The sequence below is a fragment of the Portunus trituberculatus genome, chromosome 19 (assembly GCF_017591435.1).
Source record: "Portunus trituberculatus isolate SZX2019 chromosome 19, ASM1759143v1, whole genome shotgun sequence".
NCBI lineage: Eukaryota > Metazoa > Arthropoda > Malacostraca > Decapoda > Portunidae > Portunus > Portunus trituberculatus.
In genome coordinates this window covers 14,885,590-14,891,162 of record NC_059273.1, presented here as the reverse complement: position 1 = coordinate 14,891,162, position 5,573 = coordinate 14,885,590, and the positions used below count along the sequence as shown (strand labels likewise).

General features: G+C 41.0%; 1 long non-coding RNA gene across 1 annotated transcript; it reads right to left on the bottom strand.

The window, feature by feature from the left end:
• Positions 1-2,071: 2,071 nt before the first annotated feature.
• Positions 2,072-4,563, bottom strand: LOC123506252. Its single transcript, XR_006675388.1, has 3 exons — positions 4,454-4,563; positions 2,903-3,083; positions 2,072-2,437 (listed from the first exon to the last, which is right to left on the bottom strand). It is a non-coding gene; the product is annotated as an uncharacterized LOC123506252 (long non-coding RNA).
• Between the last annotated feature and the right edge of the window lie 1,010 nt (positions 4,564-5,573).

Sequence of the window (5,573 nt, the reverse complement as noted above, 5' to 3'; positions counted from 1 at the left end):
TTATTATTATTATTTTTTTATTACTGTTATCATTAATACTGTTGTTATTATTTTTTTACTATTCTTATTGATGTTGTTATTAGTGTTATCATTGATTTTATTATCATTATTATTATTATTATTATTATCATTATTATTATTACTATTATTGTATTTATTATTATTATTATTATTATTATTATTATTATTACCATTATTATTATTATTATCACATTATTTTCATTCTATTTTCATTTTATTATTCTAATATCATTTATATGTAATCCCAACATCTTTACATATACATTTTATATACTATTGTGTACTTATCAATATTCATGGATTATCTTCTACATGCCTTAAAAGCTTTGCTTACAAATAGGCTAGCCATTAAGATATTGCCAAATGTTCTATTTCTATACATATATGTCACATTTCTATAACTTGTGAGCTATAATAAATGTTCAGTGTTCAATGTTCTCTCTCTCTCTCTCTCTCTCTCTCTCTTTCTCTCTGTGGCCAAGACTTATTAATGTTAAAGAGACACGCGGGAGCGGCCCATAGCTAGACGTGTCCCGCGGCATTAATCATTGAGGTCATTATGCAGTCTCATTATGCAGGATTTATCTCACGCTCCGTACACACTCGGGCCTCAAATGACGAACTCCGAAAATATGCAGAGTGTATTATGTCACCTCTCTCTCTCTCTCTCTCTCTCTCTCTCTCTCTCTCTCTCTCTCTCTCTCTCTCTCTCTCTCTCTCAATTCCTTCCTTCCTCCTCCTGCACTCTCCCAGCCTCTTGTATTTGTTTACGTGGATGCCAATAAACCTCGCATCGTTGGTGAGTCTTTGTAAGTCTTTCCCGTCCTTCGCCTCTCGGGTTTCAAAAGCATCTGTTGCCTCGTGTCTCAAGTGCGCCAAGGAAGTGTACGTGCCGCATGTCCAGGCAAGGCTCGCTCCCTCGCCGACTTTAAAGTAAGAAGAGCAAAAAGGAGTGTTGGACAAGACGCATCCAAGCAAATCAGAGATTGAAAAGCCTGACCCTCTCTCTCTCTCTCTCCTTTTCTCCCTTTCTGTCTCTCTACCGGTTCCCTTGTCGTCTCGTTCATCTCGTCTGTTTAATAATTTCCTCTCCTCTCTCCAGAACCACGTCTCGCCGTCCTCCAGGAGCACCTTTAATTCGCAACCCCTCAGAGAGCAGCCATGGAATCATTCAAATTAAATGCATGTATGAAACTCTCCCTTTCTGGCAGCCTTTGTGAGGTCCTCAGAGTCAAAGGTAAAGAGGAGGAGCAGAAGCAGGAGCAAGAGGAGGAGGCACAGGGGAAGGATGAGAAAGAGGAAGAGAAAGAGAAGGAGGGAAAGGAGAAATACAACGATATGAGAGAATTAAGGAGGAACAAAGACAGAGAAGACGAAGGAGAAGGAGAAGGAAGAGTAACAGAAGGAAGAAGAGAAGTAGGAAAAGAAAAAAAAGAGGAAAAGGAAAAACTAAAAAGAAGGAAGGAGGAGGAAGACGAAAGCAGAAATGAAAACAAAGAATATAGCAAAGTACTAAATATAGGAGGAGGATTAAGTGGGAGAGGGAGAATAGAAAGGAGCAGGGAGAAAGGAGAAGGGAGGAGGGAGGAGGAGGTAAGAAAAAGCATAGTAGCAAAGAAACAAGAAGAATGAGAATAAGCCATGAAGGGGGTAATTGCAAACACGAAGACGCCAACGAGGGCAGGACCACAGTACCGCAACACCACAGCACCACAGCAATACAGGGCCCCGTGCACCTGTAGATTATTAGTCGGGTGTAAATTGAATATTAACGAATTTCATGCACGTTCAGTTGTTGCTCTGTGATATTTTTTCTGCATTAATATCTGCTTTAAAGAGTATTAGTGAGTGTTAACCTTCAATCTGTAAAGTTTTATATTAATAGTAACAACTGTAGCCTTTTTTTAATTTTCCATACGAGTACAACACCGTTATTTAATTTCACGCATTTTATACAACATACGCTATCGAGATAAGCTGCCAACCTGTTTATGCTTTTCCTATAAAACGAAATAAAAAAGTAATAAATGCAAATATAGATTCTGTTATTTCATTTTATTATTTTTGTATTATCACTACACATATATTAAAAGTGGAATGACCCGGACATTTTTTTTTTTCCTTTATATGACACACTGGCCCTAGGGAGATGGCGGCGGCGGCGGCGGCTGGAACACACTCCTCCAGGACAGCAGAGTTGAGTGGCAATGATGGATTCCTTCCTGAACTTCCCTTCCTCTCCAGCCTCGCATTTCAAATTACGGAAATTGAACTTTTCACATGGAAATCAAAGGAAATTGATTCTCAAGTGGTTTCGATGTTGCATTATATTTCGAAAACAGAAGAGAAGCGTCGTGATGGCCCCGGCCGCCGTCCCTTCCACGAGATGCCTTCATAATAAAAAAACACATATATCCTGCAAAACAAAATAGTGAGAAAAACTCTCTGCGCCGCCATATTGTTCACACTTTACCGCTATTATTACTTTATTTTATATCAGACACTTTCCAATTAGCTGCCGTTATTGAAAAACAAATGTGTACAAAAAAAGCTAAAACTTTTCACTGAGGAAATAAAAACACAAAAACAAAACATATGGAGGCTTTTGAGAATCAAACAACTGAATAGAATAGATTTAAAAGAAAATACAGGGAAGAATAAGTTAAATTTTTCTAGTGCCGCGGCCTTGACTGAGCTTGTCCTGCGTGTCACTACAAAATAATATAGTGTGGCGCCGGAGGTGCCTAGATATAAAAAAAAATGATAACAGGTATGAAGGTTGACAGTTTTTCAAAGCGGACCGGCGAGACGCAGAATAAAGGCAGCGTGTCAGGGCGAGTAACATGAAATAAGATCCAGCACTTCGCCAGGTTCTTCTCACCTGACACTTTCATTCCTTCTTATGCTTCTATAAATATACTTCAGCAGTGTCACCATCATCTCTCCTTGGTGCTACGACTTCCAATCCCTTCCTGGCCGAGAGACCTTCACCTCGCCATGAAACACGCCGCTAAACACCTCTGCTGCCGCCTCTGCCTCTTCCACCGCCACGCACGCGACCACTGTCAACACAAAGCTTTTCAAAATAAATCGTGAAGGGACGCATATAATTCAACATCAGTCTCACGTCATGCGTAATAACTCACGTAATTTGCATTAATTACCCCGGTCCAGAGTTTGAAACATGTCACAGACAAAGCTTATGAACGTATTTGTTTACAGGCGTTCCGCTAGTGAGGCTGGGAGACAGATGGCGACACGCAACGCTGAGCTAAATTGTAGGTCATTTTACGTGAAGTGGAAGCGAGTGGCGACCCCAGACAATGTGCTTACCTTTGACCAGGGAGGTGCGCTTTTTCCTTTTTTTTTTCCCAAGCGTCTCTCTTCTCTCGAACCCTGTAAGCGAAATTCTTGCACGATTTTATGCTCATAAACTCTAGTAAATACCGTAAATAACTATGCAAGGCCGATGTCACACTATGCGGCGGCGCCGCTGCGACGGAAACGCATGCGGCGCCGCCGCACTGCCTGCATCCTGTCACACATAAGCGGCGAAGTCGTTCAGTATCCCCAGAAGCCAGAGTAGAGAGGTTGACTATCATGTTGTCAAAACTAAAAGTTATTTGTGCATCAGAAGCAGAAGGCTTACTGAAAGAGCCAACTCGTCGTAAACACTGGGTTCACCCATTTAACGCTGAACGAGAAACAAGTAAAAGTTTTGAAAAGTTTTATGAGAATATACGCAAATATGATGAAAGATTTTTGTGAGTATTACAGAATTTCCAAACCTTCTTTCGATGAGCTGCTGGAAGTGCTGAGGCCTCATATCTCCAAGCAAAATACAAAGTTTCGAAGATCATTATCTCCAGAAGAAAGACTAACAATTACACTACGATGAGTAAAAAAAAAAAAAAACAGTGACTATATTCAGACTGAAAAACATGGGGATGTAATACGGTAACTACAATATATTATAATATTCATTTCCAAATGCAAGAAATAATCAAATGTACAAATAAAATATTCCTTGTATTTAAAAAAATCTGTTGGGAAGTGATAAGGGATGCAGAGGGAAACGAAGCCGTGTGCAGTCCAAAACTGTATTTCATGAATACGACCAGAGGCCTGTAAATCAGGTCATATATAAATAAGATGTTCTAACATAAGAAACTAAACATTAACAGTCCATACCAAAGATTAAGTTAAGTATAATAAATCCAACACAAACAACAACAAACACAACACCAACAGTTATACCTAGACAAATGCACGCAATAACTAAACTAATAAACGATGTGTAACACAGTGACGTATCATAACACAGTAAGTACAAGGAATATCACAATATCACTAAAGTCATATACAATTACCCACAATGATACAAGTAAAAACGATATTCAGAACACTATAAATGCAAAGTAGAAATGCTCACCCAAATTCCAGAAGTAGGTAGGATAGACGGCGAACCAGAACTGAGGGAGGTCTAGTTTCACTGTGGTCAGGCAGGCAGTGACCTCTCGCCTGACGGCAGGTAAGTTGTAAGGTAGGAAAAACCTGAACACGTGCTCGAAACGAGCATGGACGAACCAAGCATGGTTCAAAAGGGTGTAATACACCAGGTATAATCATCTAATAGTCCAACAAACACTACAAATCTACATAATCAAAGCAAGTATAGGTGTTTAGTAAGGAGAATGAGGAGACACTACGTCAAATACTTGAAAGCCCTGTGAAGACATGAGTTGGGTATCTATGGTGCCATGATTGACAAGAATTTGAGTTGGCCTTGCGTGAATACACTGAATAAATAAATCAGTGTCAAACATCTTGTAACAACGGAGCGCCGGATGTGGCGCGGCCGTCTGGTGTGACCACATGCATAGAACTATGTGTGATTTCCCACGACACTCGGTCGGATGCGGCGGTGCGGCGCTGACGCAGCATGCTGCGGCACAGTGCGGCGGAAACGGCAGCGCCGCATTAGTGTTACACCTCTCATTGGTTTGTGTGTGATATCACCACGTGCGGCGCCGCATGCGTTTCCGTCGCAGCGGCGCCGCCGCATAGTGTGACACCGGCCTAAGAATATATGAAACTAGGGAACAGCAGCACGTGATGGAAAAAAAATATATGAATGTTAAAAAAAAAGCTGCAAGAAGAAATCAACAACGATACGAGTAAAGACCAATAAATACGGTACAAAATACACAAAGGCCCAGTGGAATCGAGTCAGGGTAGTAATCGAAATATACAAAGCGAGGCACTTGAATCTCTGCCAGCCGCTGTTCACTCATGCCTCTGATGATAGAGAGCATCACAGGACAAGTCTGGAGTCTGTTTTGGGATTGATTTATACTCCAAACCTTCCTTCGGCTTCAAACGAGAAAGGCAACTGGGACGGAAACTTGATCTCTCGCTCGGAAACATCAGCGTCCCTCCTTCAGTGTTTGCATTAGTGAAACACGGAAAAAGTAGCGACCCCCAAACCTAACACCGGGGGCAGAGGGAACCAGACACGCTAAAGAGAAATGGATTAGGACACGAGAAAAAGG